The following is a 20,088-nucleotide window of genomic DNA, read 5'->3' as shown; positions in this document are numbered from 1 at the left end:
ATGCATAAAACAAGGGTTTGAAATTAGCTCAGATACCGTTCCACAAGCCAAATATGGAATAGCCAAGACCTACTCCCTGCTCAGTGAACTGGACTCAACACCCCCTATTCACCGCCCAAGAATATATCTGACTAGTAAGAGTCTTCAAACCTATGTATTGATATCTCTCTGGAAGTGAATCAAGAGGGTGTAAAGCGGCATAAACACAGCAGTGAAAAGCAACTATACCCCACTATAAAAATAAATTACTTAAAAAAACCTCATAAAACAAAGACAGTGAAAGAGAGAGAAATTGTACAAAATCCGTTCAGGGGCTCTGATGCAACCTGGATGGTCCATATCTAGACCCACAGCAGGATGATACATAAGGCTGGACACCCTTGGGGCTGAGAGGATTGGTGAGGTTGGGTGAGCAAACGAAGACCCTTTAGAGTCATACTGCGTGGTACCCATCCCATGGGTCCCAAATCTCCAGGTTCAAGGGCATCTTCCGACATCGAAAACATGCATGGGAAACCCAGAAGATGGTACACCGTGTGATCGGGAAAGGTTTCTAAAACGCACCTTATGTTTCCTCTCCTTGTGCTCGGGTTCGCCATTCCAGCCGCTTTACTAACAATGTCCCTACTTGGAGAATCAGCAACGTTTACCTCCTGTTTCGTACTGGTTGCAATTTGTCCTGAGGATGACCGGGAACAGGGGGAACCAATGAGAGACTAGCTCTAGGTGTTGGGACAGGCACAGGTCCCTCTATTTTCCCATCAGGAAGAAGAATGGACCACAGGCTCAGCCGGCCCCCGGAACCAGAATAGGGCCAGAAGCAATCCTGCGCTTTTGCGGGCAGCTCCCAAAAAAGCGAGTTGAAAAATGGAGCTCAGGGGCACTGCAATTCACAAACCTGCGGAGTTATAAATGATAACTCTCGTCCACAAATATATTGAGGGAAGGCAACGAAGAGGATTTGAAAGCAAGGCAGAATTGCAGGAAACAGATTTCAGGAGGTAGATTTGACTCGCCTTTAAAGCACATGAAAAGCGGCAAAGCGTCCACAATGATGCCCTTGGCCAAAAAGGGCGTATGCGTTTTTTCCTGAATATATTCAGGAAAAAACGCATACGCCCTTTTTGGCCAACAGAGCAAGCCGGAAAGGCAAATCAGCGCTACAAAGAAGTCTCGCTTGCCATCGGTCAAAAGGGCCACGATGAAAAAAGTGTAAAAACCAGAAATGCAGGACAGGCCATGGAGACATGGGAGCCTTGCTACGCTGATGGGCGGGATGTAAATTGCCAACAGCCACTCTGGAGAAGTGTACACTGTGTCTATAAACATGTAATAAACACAGCTTAGAGAGAATAAGGCACTTCCACTCATGGGCGTATAAGTTGGGAAAAGTAGAAATCAACAAGACACATGCACCCCAAAGTTTAGGGCTGCTCTGTTTCCAAGAACCTCCACTTCGGTCTACCTTAAATATCCCAGGAAAGAGAAAAATGCATAAAGAAGTTGTGGTACTTATGCACAATGGACTATCACTCAGCCATGAAATCAATATCATAAGGCTAGTAGCAACATGATGAGTGGATTTAGGTACGATGATTCTAAGTGAAATACGTCACACAGCAAAAGACACTTAGCCTACGATATCACTTATAGAGGGAATGGAAAAATCGCTACACTTGAACTGAATTACAAAACAGAACAGAGTCACACATTTAGAAAACACACTAGGGCTGCTTAACGGGAAAGGTGAGGTGGGGTGATGCATAAAACAAGGGTTTGAAATTAGCTCAGATACCGTTCCACAAGCCAAATATGTAATAGCCAAGACCTACTCCCTGCTCAGTGAACTGGACTCAACACCCCCTATTCACCGCCCAAGAATATATCTGAGTAGTAAGAGTCTTAAAACCTATGTATTGATATCTCTCTGGAAGTGAATCAAGAGGGTGTAAAGCGGCATAAACACAGCAGTGAAAAGCAACTATACCCCACTATAAAAATAAATTACTTAAAAAAAACTCATAAAACAAAGACAGTGAAAGAGAGAGAAATTCTTACAAAATCCGTTCAGGGGCTCTGATGCAACCTGGATGGTCCATATCTAGAGCCACAGCAGGATGATACATAAGGCTGGACACCCTTGGGGCTGAGAGGTTTGGTGAGGTTGGGTGAGCAAACGCAGACCCTTTAGAGTCATACTGCGTGGTACCCATCCCATGGGTCCCAAATCTCCAGGTTAAAGGGCATCTTCCGACATCGAAAACATGCATGGGAAACCCAGAAGATGGTACACCGTATGATCGGGAAAGGTTTCTAAAACGCACCTCATGTCTCCTCTCCTTGTGCTCGGGTTCGCCATTCCAGCCGCTTTACTAACAATCTCCCTACTTGGAGAATCAGCACCGTTAACCTCCTGTTTCGTACTGGTTGCAATTTGTCCTGAGGATGACCGGGAAGAGGGGGAACCAATGAGAGACTAGCTCTAGGTGTTGGGACAGGCACAGGACACTCTATTTTCCCATCAGGAAGAAGAATGGACCACAGGCTCAGCCTGCCCCCCAGAACCAGAATAGGGCCAGAAGCAATCCTGCGCTTTTGCGGGCAGCTCCCAAAAAAGCGAGTTGAAAAACGGAGCTCAGGGGCACTGCAATTCACAAACATGCAGAGTTATAAATGATAACTCTCGTCCGCAAATATACTGAGGGAAGGCAACGAAGAGGATTTGAAAGCAAGGCAGAATTGCAGGAAACAGATTTCAGGAGGTAGATTCGACTCGCCTTTAAAGCACATGAAAAGCGGCAAAGCGTCCACAATGATGCCCTTGGCCAAAAAGGGCGTATGCGTTTTTACCTGAATATATTCAGGAAAAAACGCATACGCCCTTTTTGGCCAACAGAGCAAGCTGGAAAGGCAAATCAGCGCTACAAAGAAATCTCGCTTGCCATCGGTCAAAAGGGCGATGCTGAAAAAAGTGTAAAAACCAGAAATGCAGGACACGCCATGGAGACATGGGAGCCTTGCTACGCTGATGGGCGGCATGTAAATTGCCAACAGCCACTCTGGAGAAGTGTACGCTGTGTCCTGAAACATGTAATAAACACAGCTTAGAGAGCATAAGGCACTTCCACTCATGGGCGTAGAAGTTGGGAAAAGTAGAAATCAACAAGACACATGCACCCCAAAGTTTAGGGCTGCTCTGTTTCCAAGAACCTCCACTTCGGTCTACCTTAAATATCCCAGAAAAGAAAAAAATGCATAAAGAAGTTGTGGTACTTATGCACAATGGAATATCACTCAGCCATGAAATCAATGTCATAAGGCTAGAAGCAGCATGATGAGTGGATTTAGGTACGATGATTCTAAGTGAAATACGTCACACAGCAAAAGACACTTAGCCTACGATATCACTTATAGAGGGAATGGAAAAATCGCTACACTTGAACTGAATTACAAAACAGAACAGAGTCACACATTTAGAAAACACACTAGGGCTGCTTAACGGGAAAGGTGAGGTGGGGTGATGCATAAAACAAGGGTTTGAAATTAGCTCAGATACCGTTCCACAAGCCAAATATGTAATAGCCAAGACCTACTCCCTGCTCAGTGAACTGGACTCAACACCCCCTATTCACCGCCCAAGAATATATCTGACTAGTAAGAGTCTTAAAACCTATGTATTGATATCTCTCTGGAAGTGAATCAAGAGGGTGTAAAGCGGCATAAACACAGCAGTGAAAAGCAGCTATACCCCACTATAAAAATAAATTACTTTTAAAAAACCCATAAAACAAAGACAGTGAAAGAGAGAGGAATTCTTACAAAATCCGTTCAGGGGCTCTGATGCAACCTGGATGGACCATATCTAGACCCACAGCAGGATGATACATAAGGCTGGACACCCTTGGGGCTGAGAGGATTGGTGAGGTTGGGTGAGCAAACGCAGACCCTTTAGAGTCATACTGCGTGGTACCCATCCCATGGGTCCCAAATCTCCAGGTTAAAGGGCATCTTCCGACATCGAAAACATGCATGGGAAACCCAGAAGATGGTACGCCGTATGATCGGGAAAGGTTTCTAAAACGCACCTCATGTCTCCTCTCCTTGTGCTCGGGTTCGCCATTCCAGCCGCTTTACTAACAATCTCCCTACTTGGAGAATCAGCACCGTTAACCTCCTGTTTCGAACTGGTTGCAATTTGTCCTGAGGATGACCGGGAAGAGGGGGAACCAATGAGAGACTAGCTCTAGGTGTTGGGACAGGCACAGGTCACTCTATTTTCCCATCAGGAAGAAGAATGGACCACAGGCTCAGCCTGCCCCCCGGAACCAGAATAGGGCCAGAAGCAATCCTGCGCTTTTGCGGGCAGCTCCCAAAAAAGCGAGTTGAAAAATGGAGCTCAGGGGCACTGCAATTCACAAACCTGCAGAGTTATAAATGATAACTGTCGTCCACAAATATATTGAGGGAAGGGAACGAAGAGGATTTGAAAGCAAGGCAGAATTGCAGGAAACAGATTTCAGGAGGTAGATTCGACTCGCCTTTAAAGCACATGAAAAGCGGCAAAGCGTCCACAATGATGCACTTGGCCAAAAAGGGCGTATACGTTTTTTCCTGAATATATTCAGGAAAAAACGCATACGCCCTTTTTGGCCAACAGAGCAAGCCGGAAAGGCAAATCAGCGCTACAAAGAAGTCTCGCTTGCCATCGATCAAAAGGGCCATGATGAAAAAAGTGTAAAAACCAGAAATGCAGGACAGGCCATGGAGACATGGGAGCCTTGCTACGCTGATGGGCGGGATGTAAATTGCCAACAGCCACTCTGGAGAAGTGTACGCTGTGTCCTGAAACATGTAATAAACACAGCTTAGAGAGCATAAGGCACTTCCACTCATGGGCGTATAAGTTGGGAAAACTAGAAATCAACAAGACACATGCACCCCAAAGTTTAGGGCTGCTCTGTTTCCAAGAACCTCCACTTCGGTCTACCTTAAATATCCCAGGAAAGACAAAAATGCATAAAGAAGTTGTGGTACTTATGCACAATGGAATATCACTCAGCCATGAAATCAATATCATAAGGCTAGTAGCAGCATGATGCGTGGATTTAGGTACGATGATTCTAAGTGAAATACGTCACACAGAAAAAGACACTTAGCCTACGATATCACTTATAGAGGGAATGGAAAAATCGCTACACTTGAACTGAATTACAAAACAGAACAGACTCACACATTTAGAAAACACACTAGGGCTGCTTAACAGGAAAGGTGAGGTGGGGTGATGCATAAAACAAGGGTTTGAAATTAGCTCAGATACCGTTCCACAAGCCAAATATGGAATAGCCAAGACCTACTCCCTGCTCAGTGAACTGGACTCAACACCCCCTATTCACCGCCCAAGAATATATCTGACTAGTAAGAGTCTTCAAACCTATGTATTGATATCTCTCTGGAAGTGAATCAAGAGGGTGTAAAGCGGCATAAACACAGCAGTGAAAAGCAACTATACCCCACTATAAAAATAAATTACTTAAAAAAACCTCATAAAACAAAGACAGTGAAAGAGAGAGAAATTCTTACAAAATCCGTTCAGGGGCTCTGATGCAACCTGGATGGTCCATATCTAGACCCACAGCAGGATGATACATAAGGCTGGACACCCTTGGGGCTGAGAGGATTGGTGAGGTTGGGTGAGCAAACGAAGACCCTTTAGAGTCATACTGCATGGTACCCATCCCATGGGTCCCAAATCTCCAGGTTCAAGGGCATCTTCCGACATCGAAAACATGCATGGGAAACCCAGAAGATGGTACACCGTGTGATCGGGAAAGGTTTCTAAAACGCACCTTATGTTTCCTCTCCTTGTGCTCGGGTTCGCCATTCCAGCCGCTTTACTAACAATGTCCCTACTTGGAGAATCAGCAACGTTTACCTCCTGTTTCGTACTGGTTGCAATTTGTCCTGAGGATGACCGGGAACAGGGGGAACCAATGAGAGACTAGCTCTAGGTGTTGGGACAGGCACAGGTCCCTCTATTTTCCCATCAGGAAGAAGAATGGACCACAGGCTCAGCCTGCCCCCCGGAACCAGAATAGGGCCAGAAGCAATCCTGCGCTTTTGCGGGCAGCTCCCAAAAAAGCGAGTTGAAAAATGGAGCTCAGGGGCACTGCAATTCACAAACCTGCGGAGTTATAAATGATAACTCTCGTCCACAAATATATTGAGGGAAGGCAACGAAGAGGATTTGAAAGCAAGGCAGAATTGCAGGAAACAGATTTCAGGAGGTAGATTTGACTCGCCTTTAAAGCACATGAAAAGCGGCAAAGCGTCCACAATGATGCCCTTGGCCAAAAAGGGCGTATGCGTTTTTTCCTGAATATATTCAGGAAAAAACGCATACGCCCTTTTTGGCCAACAGAGCAAGCCGGAAAGGCAAATCAGCGCTACAAAGAAGTCTCGCTTGCCATCGGTCAAAAGGGCCACGATGAAAAAAGTGTAAAAACCAGAAATGCAGGACAGGCCATGGAGACATGGGAGCCTTGCTACGCTGATGGGCGGGATGTAAATTGCCAACAGCCACTCTGGAGAAGTGTACACTGTGTCTATAAACATGTAATAAACACAGCTTAGAGAGAATAAGGCACTTCCACTCATGGGCGTATAAGTTGGGAAAAGTAGAAATCAACAAGACACATGCACCCCAAAGTTTAGGGCTGCTCTGTTTCCAAGAACCTCCACTTCGGTCTACCTTAAATATCCCAGGAAAGAGAAAAATGCATAAAGAAGTTGTGGTACTTATGCACAATGGAATATCACTCAGCCATGAAATCAATGTCATAAGGCTAGTAGCAGCATGATGAGTGGATTTAGGTATGATGATTCTAAGTGAAATACGTCACACAGCAAAAGACACTTAGCCTACGATATCACTTATAGAGGGAATGGAAAAATCGCTACACTTGAACTGAATTACAAAACAGAACAGAGTCACACATTTAGAAAACACACTAGGGCTGCTTAACGGGAAAGGTGAGGTGGGGTGATGCATAAAACAAGGGTTTGAAATTAGCTCAGATACCGTTCCACAAGCCAAATATGTAATAGCCAAGACCTACTCCCTGCTCAGTGAACTGGACTCAACACCCCCTATTCACCGCCCAAGAATATATCTGACTAGTAAGAGTCTAAAACCTATGTATTGATATCTCTCTGGAAGTGAATCAAGAGGGTGTAAAGCGGCATAAACACAGCAGTGAAAAGCAAATATACCCCACTATAAAAATAAATTACTTTAAAAAAACCCATAAAACAAAGACAGTGAAAGAGAGAGGAATTCTTACAAAATCCGTTCAGGGGCTCTGATGCAACCTGGATGGTCCATATCTAGACCCACAGCAGGATGATACATAAGGCTGGACACCATTGGGGCTGAGAGGATTGGTGAGGTTGGGTGAGCAAACGCAGACCCTTTAGAGTCATACTGCGTGGTACCCATCCCATGGGTCCCAAATCTCCAGGTTAAAGGGCATCTTCCGACATCGAAAACATGCATGGGAAACCCAGAAGATGGTACACCGTGTGATCGGGAAAGGTTTCTAAAACGCACCTCATGTCTCCTCTCCTTGTGCTCGGGTTCGCCATTCCAGCCGCTTTACTAACAATGTCCCTACTTGGAGAATCAGCAACGTTAACCTCCTGTTTCGTACTGGTTGCAATTTGTCCTGAGGATGGCCGGGAAGAGCGGGAACCAATGAGAGACGAGCTCTAGGTGTTGGGACAGGCACAGGTCACTCATATTCCCATCAGGTAGAAGAATGAACCACAGGCTCAGCCTGACCCCCGGAACCAGAATATGGCCAGAAGCAATCCTGCACTTTTGCGGCCAGCTCCCAAAAAAGCGAGTTGAAAAATGGAGCTCAGGGGCACTGCAATTCACAAACCTGCAGAGTTATAAATGATAACTCTCGTCCGCAAATGTATTGAGGGAAGGCAACGAAGAGGATTTGAAAGCAAGGCAGAATTGCAGGAAACAGATTTCAGGAGGTAGATTCGACTCGCCTTTAAAGCATATGAAAAGCGGCAAAGCGTCCACAATGATGCCCTTGGCCAAAAAGGGCGTATGCGTTTTTTCCTGAATATATTCAGGAAAAAACGCATACGCCCTTTTTGGCCAACAGAGCAAGCCGGAAAGGCAAATCAGCGCTACAAAGAAATCTCGCTTGCCATCGGTCATACGGGCCATGCTGAAAAAAGTGTAAAAACCAGAAATGCAGGACAGGCCATGGAGACATGGGAGCCTTGCTACGCTGATGGGCGGCATGTACATTGCCAGCAGCCACTCTGGAGAAGTGTACGCTGTGTCCTGAAACATGTAATAAACACAGCTTAGAGAGCATAAGGCACTTCCACTCATGGGCGTATAAGTTGGGAAAACTAAAAATCAACAAGACACATGCACCCCAAATTTTAGGGCTGCTCTCTTTCCAAGAACCTCCAATTCGGTCTACCTTAAATATCCCAGGAAAGAGAAAAATGGATAAAGAAGTTGTGGTACTTATGCACAATGGAATATCACTCAGCCATGAAATCAGTGTCATAAGGCTAGTAGTAGCATGATGAATGGATGTAGGTACGATGATTCTAAGTGAAATACGTCACACAGAAAAAGACACTTAGCCTACGATATCACTTATAGAGGGAATGGAAAAATCGCTACACTTGAACTGATTTACAAAACAGAACAGAGTCACACATTGAGAAAACACACTAGGGCTGCTTAACGGGAAAGGTGAGGTGGGGTGATGCATAAAACAAGGGTTTGAAATTAGCTCAGATACCGTTCCACAAGCCAAATATGTAATAGCCAAGACCTACTCCCTGCTCAGTGAACTGGACTCAACACCTCCTATTCACCGCCCAAGAATATATCTGACTAGTAAGAGTCTTAAAACCTATGTATTGATATCTCTCTGGAAGTGAATCAAGAGGGTGTAAAGCGGCATAAACACAGCAGTGAAAAGCAGCAATACCCCACTATAAAAATAAATTACTTTAAAAAAACCCATAAAACAAAGACAGTGAAAGAGAGAGGAATTCTTACAAAATCCGTTCAGGGGCTCTGATGCAACCTGGATGGTCCATATCTAGAGCCACAGCAGGATGATACATAAGGCTGGACACCCTTGGGGCTGAGAGGATTGGTGAGGTTGGGTGAGCAAACGCAGACCCTTTAGAGTCATACTGCGTGGTACCCATCCCATGGGTCCCAAATCTCCAGGTTCAAGGGCATCTTCCGACATCGAAAACATGCATGGGAAACCCAGAAGATGGTACACCGTGTGATCGGGAAAGGTTTCTAAAATGCACCTCATGTCTCCTCTCCTTGTGCTCGGGTTCGCCATTCCAGCCGCTTTACTAACAATGTCCCTACTTGGAGAATCAGCAACGTTAACCTCCTGTTTCGTACTGGTTGCAATTTGTCCTGAGGATGACCGGGAAGAGCGGGAACCAATGAGAGACGAGCTCTAGGTGTTGGGACAGGCACAGGTCACTCATATTCCCATCAGGTAGAAGAATGAACCACAGGCTCAGCCTGACCCCCGGAACCAGAATAGGGCCAGAAGCAATCCTGCACTTTTGCGGCCAGCTCCTAAAAAAGCGAGTTGAAAAATGGAGCTCAGGGGCACTGCAATTCACAAACCTGCAGAGTTATAAATGATAACTCTTGTCCGCAAATGTATTGAGGGAAGGCAACGAAGAGGATTTGAAAGCAAGGCAGAATTGCAGGAAACAGATTTCAGGAGGTAGATTCGACCCGCCTTTAAAGCATATGAAAAGCGGCAAAGCGTCGACAATAATGCCCTTGGCCAAAAAGGGCGTATGCTTTTTTTCCTGAATATATTCAGGAAAAAACGCATACGCCCTTTTTGGCCAACAGAGCAAGCCGGAAAGGCAAATCAGCGCTACAAAGAAATCTCGCTTGCCATCGGTCATACGGGCCATGCTGAAAAAAGTGTAAAAACCAGAAATGCAGGACAGGCCATGGAGACATGGGAGCCTTGCTACGCTGATGGGCGGGATGTAAATTGCCAACAGCCACTCTGGAGAAGTGTACGCTGTGTCCTGAAACATGTAATAAACACAGCTTAGAGAGAATAAGGCACTTCCACTCATGGGCGTATAAGTTGGGAAAACTAAAAATCAACAAGACACATGCACCCCAAAGTTTAGGGCTGCTCTGTTTCCAGGAACCTCCAATTCGGTCTACCTTAAATATCCCAGGAAAGAGAAAAATGCATAAAGAAGTTGTGGTACTTATGCAAAATGGAATATCACTCAGCCATGAAATCAATGTCATAAGGCTAGTAGCAGCATGATGAGTGGATTTAGGTACGATGATTCTAAGTGAAATACGTCACACAGCAAAAGACACTTAGCCTACGATATCACTTATAGAGGGAATGGAAAAATCGCTACACTTGAACTGAATTACAAAACAGAACAGAGTCACACATTTAGAAAACACACTAGGGCTGCTTAACGGGAAAGGTGAGGTGGGGTGATGCATAAAACAAGGGTTTGAAATTAGCTCAGATACCGTTCCACAAGCCAAATATGTAATAGCTAAGACCTACTCCCTGCTCAGTGAACTGGACTCAACACCCCCTATTCACCGCCCAAGAATATATCTGACTAGTAAGAGTCTTAAAACCTATGTATTGATATCTCTCTGGAAGTGAATCAAGAGGGTGTAAAGCGGCATAAACACAGCAGTAAAAAGCAGCAATACCCCACTATAAAAATAAATTACTTTAAAAAAACCCATAAAACAAAGACAGTGAAAGAGAGAGAAATTCTTACAAAATCCGTTCAGGGGCTCTGATGCAACCTGGATGGTCCATATCTAGAGCCACAGCAGGATGATACATAAGGCTGGACACCCTTGGGGCTGAGAGGATTGGTGAGGTTGGGTGAGCAAACGCAGACCCTTTAGAGTCATACTGCGTGGTACCCATCCCATGGGTCCCAAATCTCCAGGTTCAAGGGCATCTTCCGACATCGAAAACATGCATGGGAAACCCAGAAGATGGTACACCGTGTGATCGGGAAAGGTTTCTAAAACGCACCTCATGTCTCCTCTCCTTGTGCTCGGGTTCGCCATTCCAGCCGCTTTACTAACAATGTCCCTACTTGGAGAATCAGCAACGTTAACCTCCTGTTTCGTACTGGTTGCAATTTGTCCTGAGGATGACCGGGAAGAGCGGGAACCAATGAGAGACGAGCTCTAGGTGTTGGGACAGGCACAGGTCACTCATATTCCCATCAGGTAGAAGAATGAACCACAGGCTCAGCCTGACCCCCGGAACCAGAATAGGGCCAGAAGCAATCCTGCACTTTTGCGGCCAGCTCCTAAAAAAGCGAGTTGAAAAATGGAGCTCAGGGGCACTGCAATTCACAAACCTGCAGAGTTATAAATGATAACTCTCGTCCGCAAATGTATTGAGGGAAGGCAACGAAGAGGATTTGAAAGCAAGGCAGAATTGCAGGAAACAGATTTCAGGAGGTAGATTCGACTCGCCTTTAAAGCATATGAAAAGCGGCAAAGCGTCGACAATAATGCCCTTGGCCAAAAAGGGCGTATGCTTTTTTTCCTGAATATATTCAGGAAAAAACGCATACGCCCTTTTTGGCCAACAGAGCAAGCCGGAAAGGCAAATCAGCGCTACAAAGAAATCTCGCTTGCCATCGGTCATACGGGCCATGCTGAAAAAAGTGTAAAAACCAGAAATGCAGGACAGGCCATGGAGACATGGGAGCCTTGCTACGCTGATGGGCGGGATGTAAATTGCCAACAGCCACTCTGGAGAAGTGTACGCTGTGTCCTGAAACATGTAATAAACACAGCTTAGAGAGAATAAGGCACTTCCACTCATGGGCGTATAAGTTGGGAAAACTAAAAATCAACAAGACACATGCACCCCAAAGTTTAGGGCTGCTCTGTTTCCAGGAACCTCCAATTCGGTCTACCTTAAATATCCCAGGAAAGAGAAAAATGGATAAAGAAGTTGTGGTACTTATGCACAATGGAATATCACTCAGCCATGAAATCAATGTCATAAGGCTAGTAGTAGCATGATGAGTGGATGTAGGTACGATTATTCTAAGTGAAATACGTCACACAGAAAAAGACACTTAGCCTACGATATCACTTATAGAGGGAATGGAAAAATCGCTACACTTGAACTGAATTACAAAACAGAACATAGTCACACATTTAGAAAACACACTAGGGCTGCTTAACGGGAAAGGTGAGGTGGGGTGATGCATAAAACAAGGGTTTGAAATTAGCTCAGATACCGTTCCACAAGCCAAATATGTAATAGCCAAGACCTACTCCCTGCTCAGTGAACTGGACTCAACACCCCCTATTCACCGCCCAAGAATATATCTGACTAGTAAGAGTCTTAAAACCTATGTATTGATATCTCTCTGGAAGTGAATTAAGAGGGTGTAAAGTGGCATAAACACAGCAGTGAAAAGCAGCTGTACCCCACTATAAAAATAAATTACTTAAAAAAAACTCATAAAACAAAGACAGTGAAAGAGAGAGAAATTCTTACAAAATCCTTTCAGGGGCTCTGATGCAGCCTGGATGGTCCATATCTAGAGCCACAGCAGGATGATACATAAGGCTGGACACCCTTGGGGCTGAGAGGATTGGTGAGGTTGGGTGAGCAAACGCAGACCCTTTAGAGTCATACTGCGTGGTACCCATCCCATGGGTCCCAAATCTCCAGGTTCAAGGGCATCTTCCGACATCGAAAACGTGCATGGGAAACCCAGAAGATGGTACACCGTATGATCGGGAAAGGTTTCTAAAACGCACCTTATGTTTCCTCTTCTTGTGCTCGGGTTCGCCATTCCAGCCGCTTTACTAACAATGTCCCTACTTGGAGAATCAGCAAAGTTTACCTCCTGTTTCGTACTGGTTGCAATTTGTCCTGAGGATGACCGGGAAGAGCGGGAACCAATGAGAGACGAGCTCTAGGTGTTGGGACAGGCAGAGGTCAATCTATATTCCCATCAGGAAGAAGAATAAACCGCAGGCTCAGCCTGACCCCCGGAACCAGAATAGAACCAGAAGCAATCCTGCGCTTTTGCGGCCAGCTCCCAAAAAAGCGAGTTGAAAAATGGAGCTCAGGGGCACTGCAATTCACAAACCTGCAGAGTTATAAATGATAACTCTCGTCCGCAAATGTATTGAGGGAAGGCAACGAAGAGGATATGAAAGCAAGGCAGAATTGCAGGAAACAGATTTCAGGAGGTAGATTCGACTCGCCTTTAAAGCATATGAAAAGCGGCAAAGCGTCGACAATGATGGCCTTGGCCAAAAAGGGCTTATGCGTTTTTTCCTGAATATATTCAGGAAAAAACGCATAAGCCCTTTTTGGCCAACAGAGCAAGCCGGAAAGGCAAATCAGCGCTACAAAGAAATCTCGCTTGCCATCGTTCATACGGGCCATGCTGAAAAAAGTGTAAAAACCAGAAATGCAGGACAGGCCATGGAGACATGGGAGCCTTGCTACGCTGATGGGCGGGATGTAAATTGCCAACAGCCACTCTGGAGAAGTGTACGCTGTGTCCTGAAACATATAATAAACACAGCTTAGAGAGCATAAGGCACTTCCACTCATGGGCGTATAAGTTGGGAAAACTAAAAATCAACAAGACACATGCACCCCAAAGTTTAGGGCTGCTCTCTTTCCAAGAACCTCCAATTCGGTCTACCTTAAATATCCCAGGAAAGAGAAAAATGGATAAAGAAGTTGTGGTACTTATGCACAATGGAATATCACTCAGCCATGAAATCAGTGTCATAAGGCTAGTAGTAGCATGATGAGTGGATTTAGGTACGATGATTCTAAGTGAAATACGTCACACAGAAAAAGACACTTAGCCTACGATATCACTTATAGAGGGAATGGAAAAATCGCTACACTTGAACTGATTTACAAAACAGAACAGAGTCACACATTTAGAAAACACACTAGGGCTGCTTAACGGGAAAGGTGAGGTGGGGTGATGCATAAAACAAGGGTTTGAAATTAGCTCAGATACCGTTCCACAAGCCAAATATGTAATAGCCAAGACCTACTCCCTGCTCAGTGAACTGGACTCAACACCCCCTATTCACCGCCCAAGAATATATCTGACTAGTAAGAGTCTTAAAACCTATGTATTGATATCTCTCTGGAAGTGAATCAAGAGGGTGTAAAGCGGCATAAACACAGCAGTGAAAAGCAGCAATACCCCACTATAAAAATAAATTACTTTAAAAAAACCCATAAAACAAAGACAGTGAAAGATAGAGGAATTCTTACAAAATCCGTTCAGGGGCTCTGATGCAACCTGGATGGTCCATATCTAGAGCCACAGCAGGATGATACATAAGGCTGGACACCCTTGGGGCTGAGAGGATTGGTGAGGTTGGGTGAGCAAACGCAGACCCTTTAGAGTCATACTGCGTGGTACCCATCCCATGGGTCCCAAATCTCCAGGTTCAAGGGCATCTTCCGACATCGAAAACATGCATGGGAAACCCAGAAGATGGTACACCGTGTGATCGGGAAAGGTTTCTAAAATGCACCTCATGTCTCCTCTCCTTGTGCTCGGGTTCGCCATTCCAGCCGCTTTACTAACAATGTCCCTACTTGGAGAATCAGCAACGTTAACCTCCTGTTTCGTACTGGTTGCAATTTGTCCTGAGGATGACCGGGAAGAGCGGGAACCAATGAGAGACGAGCTCTAGGTGTTGGGACAGGCACAGGTCACTCATATTCCCATCAGGTAGAAGAATGAACCACAGGCTCAGCCTGACCCCCGGAACCAGAATAGGGCCAGAAGCAATCCTGCACTTTTGCGGCCAGCTCCCAAAAAAGCGAGTTGAAAAATGGAGCTAAGGGGCACTGCAATTCACAAACCTGCAGAGTTATAAATGATAACTCTCGTCCGCAAATGTATTGAGGGAAGGCAACGAAGAGGATATGAAAGCAAGGCAGAATTGCAGGAAACAGATTTCAGGAGGTAGATTCGACTCGCCTTTAAAGCATATGAAAAGCGGCAAAGCGTCGACAATGATGCCCTTGGCCAAAAAGGGCTTATGCGTTTTTTCCTGAATATATTCAGGAAAAAACGCATAAGCCCTTTTTGGCCAACAGAGCAAGCCGGAAAGGCAAATCAGCGCTACAAAGAAATCTCGCTTGCCATCGGTCATACGGGCCATGCTGAAAAAAGTGTAAAAACCAGAAATGCAGGACAGGCCATGGAGACATGGGAGCCTTGCTACGCTGATGGGCGGGATGTAAATTGCCAGCAGCCACTCTGGAGAAGTGTACGCTGTGTCCTGAAACATGTAATAAACACAGCTTAGAGAGCATAAGGCACTTCCACTCATGGGCGTATAAGTTGGGAAAACTAAAAATCAACAAGACACATGCACCCCAAAGTTTAGGGCTGCTCTCTTTCCAAGAACCTCCAATTCGGTCTACCTTAAATATCCCAGGAAAGAGAAAAATGGATAAAGAAGTTGTGGTACTTATGCACAATGGAATATCACTCAGCCATGAAATCAGTGTCATAAGGCTAGTAGTAGCATGATGAATGGATGTAGGTACGATGATTCTAAGTGAAATACGTCACACAGAAAAAGACACTTAGCCTACGATATCACTTATAGAGGGAATGGAAAAATCGCTACACTTGAACTGATTTACAAAACAGAACAGAGTCACACATTTAGAAAACACACTAGGGCTGCTTAACGGGAAAGGTGAGGTGGGGTGATGCATAAAACAAGGGTTTGAAATTAGCTCAGATACCGTTCCACAAGCCAAATATGTAATAGCCAAGACCTACTCCCTGCTCAGTGAACTGGACTCAACACACCCTATTCACCGCCCAAGAATATATCTGACTAGTAAGAGTCTTAAAACCTATGTATTGATATCTCTCTGGAAGTGAATCAAGAGGGTGTAAAGCGGCATAAACACAGCAGTAAAAAGCAGCAATACCCCACTATAAAAATAAATTACTTTAAAAAAACCCATAAAACAAAGACAGTGAAAGAGAGAGAAATTCTTACAAAATCCGTTCAGGGGCTCTGATGCAACCTGGATGGTCCATATCTAGAGCCACAGCAGGATGATACATAAGGCTGGACACCCTTGGGGCTGAGAGGATTGGTGAGGTTGGGTGAGCAAACGCAGACCCTTTAGAGTCATACTGCGTGGTACCCATCCCATGGGTCCCAAATCTCCAGGTTCAAGGGCATCTTCCGACATCGAAAACATGCATGGGAAACCCAGAAGATGGTACACCGTGTGATCGGGAAAGGTTTCTAAAACGCACCTCATGTCTCCTCTCCTTGTGCTCGGGTTCGCCATTCCAGCCGCTTTACTAACAATGTCCCTACTTGGAGAATCAGCAACGTTAACCTCCTGTTTCGTACTGGTTGCAATTTGTCCTGAGGATGACCGGGAAGAGCGGGAACCAATGAGAGACGAGCTCTAGGTGTTGGGACAGGCACAGGTCACTCATATTCCCATCAGGTAGAAGAATGAACCACAGGCTCAGCCTGACCCCCGGAACCAGAATAGGGCCAGAAGCAATCCTGCACTTTTGCGGCCAGCTCCTAAAAAAGCGAGTTGAAAAATGGAGCTCAGGGGCACTGCAATTCACAAACCTGCAGAGTTATAAATGATAACTCTCGTCCGCAAATGTATTGAGGGAAGGCAACGAAGAGGATTTGAAAGCAAGGCAGAATTGCAGGAAACAGATTTCAGGAGGTAGATTCGACTCGCCTTTAAAGCATATGAAAAGCGGCAAAGCGTCGACAATAATGCCCTTGGCCAAAAAGGGCGTATGCTTTTTTTCCTGAATATATTCAGGAAAAAACGCATACGCCCTTTTTGGCCAACAGAGCAAGCCGGAAAGGCAAATCAGCGCTACAAAGAAATCTCGCTTGCCATCGGTCATACGGGCCATGCTGAAAAAAGTGTAAAAACCAGAAATGCAGGACAGGCCATGGAGACATGGGAGCCTTGCTACGCTGATGGGCGGGATGTAAATTGCCAACAGCCACTCTGGAGAAGTGTACGCTGTGTCCTGAAACATGTAATAAACACAGCTTAGAGAGAATAAGGCACTTCCACTCATGGGCGTATAAGTTGGGAAAACTAAAAATCAACAAGACACATGCACCCCAAAGTTTAGGGCTGCTCTGTTTCCAGGAACCTCCAATTCGGTCTACCTTAAATATCCCAGGAAAGAGAAAAATGGATAAAGAAGTTGTGGTACTTATGCACAATGGAATATCACTCAGCCATGAAATCAATGTCATAAGGCTAGTAGTAGCATGATGAGTGGATGTAGGTACGATTATTCTAAGTGAAATACGTCACACAGAAAAAGACACTTAGCCTACGATATCACTTATAGAGGGAATGGAAAAATCGCTACACTTGAACTGAATTACAAAACAGAACATAGTCACACATTTAGAAAACACACTAGGGCTGCTTAACGGGAAAGGTGAGGTGGGGTGATGCATAAAACAAGGGTTTGAAATTAGCTCAGATACCGTTCCACAAGCCAAATATGTAATAGCCAAGACCTACTCCCTGCTCAGTGAACTGGACTCAACACCCCCTATTCACCGCCCAAGAATATATCTGACTAGTAAGAGTCTTAAAACCTATGTATTGATATCTCTCTGGAAGTGAATTAAGAGGGTGTAAAGTGGCATAAACACAGCAGTGAAAAGCAGCTGTACCCCACTATAAAAATAAATTACTTAAAAAAAACTCATAAAACAAAGACAGTGAAAGAGAGAGAAATTCTTACAAAATCCTTTCAGGGGCTCTGATGCAGCCTGGATGGTCCATATCTAGAGCCACAGCAGGATGATACATAAGGCTGGACACCCTTGGGGCTGAGAGGATTGGTGAGGTTGGGTGAGCAAACGCAGACCCTTTAGAGTCATACTGCGTGGTACCCATCCCATGGGTCCCAAATCTCCAGGTTCAAGGGCATCTTCCGACATCGAAAACGTGCATGGGAAACCCAGAAGATGGTACACCGTATGATCGGGAAAGGTTTCTAAAACGCACCTTATGTTTCCTCTTCTTGTGCTCGGGTTCGCCATTCCAGCCGCTTTACTAACAATGTCCCTACTTGGAGAATCAGCAAAGTTTACCTCCTGTTTCGTACTGGTTGCAATTTGTCCTGAGGATGACCGGGAAGAGCGGGAACCAATGAGAGACGAGCTCTAGGTGTTGGGACAGGCAGAGGTCAATCTATATTCCCATCAGGAAGAAGAATAAACCACAGGCTCAGCCTGACCCCCGGAACCAGAATAGAACCAGAAGCAATCCTGCGCTTTTGCGGCCAGCTCCCAAAAAAGCGAGTTGAAAAATGGAGCTCAGGGGCACTGCAATTCACAAACCTGCAGAGTTATAAATGATAACTCTCGTCCGCAAATGTATTGAGGGAAGGCAACGAAGAGGATATGAAAGCAAGGCAGAATTGCAGGAAACAGATTTCAGGAGGTAGATTCGACTCGCCTTTAAAGCATATGAAAAGCGGCAAAGCGTCGACAATGATGGCCTTGGCCAAAAAGGGCTTATGCGTTTTTTCCTGAATATATTCAGGAAAAAACGCATAAGCCCTTTTTGGCCAACAGAGCAAGCCGGAAAGGCAAATCAGCGCTACAAAGAAATCTCGCTTGCCATCGTTCATACGGGCCATGCTGAAAAAAGTGTAAAAACCAGAAATGCAGGACAGGCCATGGAGACATGGGAGCCTTGCTACGCTGATGGGCGGGATGTAAATTGCCAACAGCCACTCTGGAGAAGTGTACGCTGTGTCCTGAAACATGTAATAAACACAGCTTAGAGAGCATAAGGCACTTCCACTCATGGGCGTATAAGTTGGGAAAACTAAAAATCAACAAGACACATGCACCCCAAAGTTTAGGGCTGCTCTCTTTCCAAGAACCTCCAATTCGGTCTACCTTAAATATCCCAGGAAAGAGAAAAATGGATAAAGAAGTTGTGGTACTTATGCACAATGGAATATCACTCAGCCATGAAATCAGTGTCATAAGGCTAGTAGTAGCATGATGAGTGGATTTAGGTACGATGATTCTAAGTGAAATACGTCACACAGAAAAAGACACTTAGCCTACGATATCACTTATAGAGGGAATGGAAAAATCGCTACACTTGAACTGATTTACAAAACAGAACAGAGTCACACATTTAGAAAACACACTAGGGCTGCTTAACGGGAAAGGTGAGGTGGGGTGATGCATAAAACAAGGGTTTGAAATTAGCTCAGATACCGTTCCACAAGCCAAATATGTAATAGCCAAGACCTACTCCCTGCTCAGTGAACTGGACTCAACACCCCCTATTCACCGCCCAAGAATATATCTGACTAGGAAGAGTCTTAAAACCTATGTATTGATATCTCTCTGGAAGTGAATCAAGAGGGTGTAAAGCGGCATAAACACAGCAGTGAAAAGCAGCAATACCCCACTATAAAAATAAATTACTTTAAAAAAACCCATAAAACAAAGACAGTGAAAGAGAGAGAAATTCTTACAAAATCCGTTCAGGGGCTCTGATGCAACCTGGATGGTCCATATCTAGAGCCACAGCAGGATGATACATAAGGCTGGACACCCTTGGGGCTGAGAGGATTGGTGAGGTTGGGTGAGCAAACGCAGACCCTTTAGAGTCATACTGCGTGGTACCCATCCCATGGGTCCCAAATCTCCAGGTTCAAGGGCATCTTCCGACATCGAAAACATGCATGGGAAACCCAGAAGATGGTACACCGTGTGATCGGGAAAGGTTTCTAAAATGCACCTCATGTCTCCTCTCCTTGTGCTCGGGTTCGCCATTCCAGCCGCTTTACTAACAATGTCCCTACTTGGAGAATCAGCAACGTTAACCTCCTGTTTCGTACTGGTTGCAATTTGTCCTGAGGATGACCGGGAAGAGCGGGAACCAATGAGAGACGAGCTCT

The sequence above is a fragment of the Eubalaena glacialis genome, chromosome 5 (genome assembly GCF_028564815.1).
Source record: "Eubalaena glacialis isolate mEubGla1 chromosome 5, mEubGla1.1.hap2.+ XY, whole genome shotgun sequence".
Lineage (NCBI taxonomy): Eukaryota > Metazoa > Chordata > Mammalia > Artiodactyla > Balaenidae > Eubalaena > Eubalaena glacialis.
Note: the sequence above shows the minus strand (reverse complement) of the source record.